This window comes from Triticum aestivum, chromosome 6D, assembly GCF_018294505.1.
Source record: "Triticum aestivum cultivar Chinese Spring chromosome 6D, IWGSC CS RefSeq v2.1, whole genome shotgun sequence".
NCBI classification, from domain to species: domain Eukaryota; kingdom Viridiplantae; phylum Streptophyta; class Magnoliopsida; order Poales; family Poaceae; genus Triticum; species Triticum aestivum.
Window position 1 is genome coordinate 163,241,747 of NC_057811.1, and position 1,767 is coordinate 163,243,513.

Sequence of the window (1,767 nt, forward strand, 5' to 3'; positions counted from 1 at the left end):
GTCTGTACATGCTAGGCTCGTCAAGTCAACCTAAGTGTTCCGCATGTGTAAATCTGGCTTACACCCGTTGTATGCGAACGTTACAATCTATCACACCCGATCATCACGTGGTGCTTCGAAACAACGAACCTTCGCAACGGTGCACAGTTAGGGGGAACACATCTCTTGAAATTTTAGTGAGGGATCATCTTATTTATGCTACCGTCGTTCTAAGCAAATAAGATGTAAACATGACAAACATCACATGCAAATCATAAAGTGACATGATATGGCCAATATCATCTTGCGCCTTTTGATCTCCATCTTCGAGGCGCGGCATGATCACCTTCGTCACCGGCATGACACCATGATCTCCATCATCGTGTCTTCATGAAGTTGTCTCGCCAACTATTACTTCTACTACTATGGCTAACGATTAGCAACAAAGTAAAGTAATTACATGGCGTTTTTCATTGACACGCAGGTCATACAATAAATTAAGACAACTCCTATGCCTCCTGCCGGTTGTCATAATTATCGACATGCAAGTCGTGATTCCTATTATAAGAACATGATCAATATCATACATCACATATATATAATTCATCACATCCTTTTGGCCATATCACATCACATAGCATACCCTGCAAAAACAAGTTAGACATCCTCTAATTGTTGTTGCATGTTTTACGTGGCTGCTATGGGTTTCTAGCAAGAACGTTTCTTACCTACGCAAAAGCCACAACGGTGATATGCCAATTGCTATTTACCCTTCATAAGGACCCTCTTCATCGAATCCGATCCGACTAAAGTGGGAGAGACAGACACCCGCTAGCCACCTTATGCATCAAGTGCATGTCAGTCGGTGGAACCTGTCTCACGTAAGAGTACGTGTAAGGTCGGTCTGGGCCGCTTCATCACACAATGCCGCCGAATCAAGATAAGACTAGTAACGGTAAGCAAATTGAACAAATCATCGCCCACAACTACTTTGTGTTCTACTCGTGCATAGAATCTACGCATAGACCTAGCTCATGATGCCAGTGTGGGGAACATAGCAATAATTCAAAATTTTCCTACGTGTCTGTAACACCCCGGATGTAATTTTCCATATTTGTAACTCCAACTCTTGCCATTTTCGGCTATGCGCTATGATATTCCCTCCGTGGTTGGGTTTCGTTTTTGTTTTACATTTTTGTTCATGTCATGCATTTCATATCATGTCATCATGTGCATCTCATTTGCATATGTGTTCGTCTCATGCATCCGAGCATTTTCCCCGTTGTCCGTTTTGCAATCCAACACTCCCACCTCCTCCGGCGCACCCCTCTTGTTTCTTTTCGTGAGCAGGTGTTAAACATTCTTGGAATGGACCGAGGTTTGTCAAGTGGCCTTGGTATACCACCGGTAGACCACCTGTCAAGTTTCGTTCCATTTGGAGGTCGTTTGAGGCTCCAACGGTTAACCGGGTAACCGCAAAGTCCTTTTGTGTGTTGCAGCAAAACCCCCCTCCAAACAGTCCAAAACCCATCTAAGACACTTCCATGCTCTAGGTCGTTCGATCACGATCGTGTGGGAGAAAACTGCACTCCATTTGGAGTCTCCTAGCTCCCTCTACCTATAAAAACACCTCCCCCTCCGAAATTCGCGGTGCAACCCTAGTCCCCTTCCCCTCTCCGCAGCCGGACGCATCCGCCGCCGCCGGACACATCGCCGCCGCCGCCCGCAGCCTACCAGAGGACGCCACATGGCGGCCCCGTACGCCGCGCCGCCACCGGCCCGCGAGCC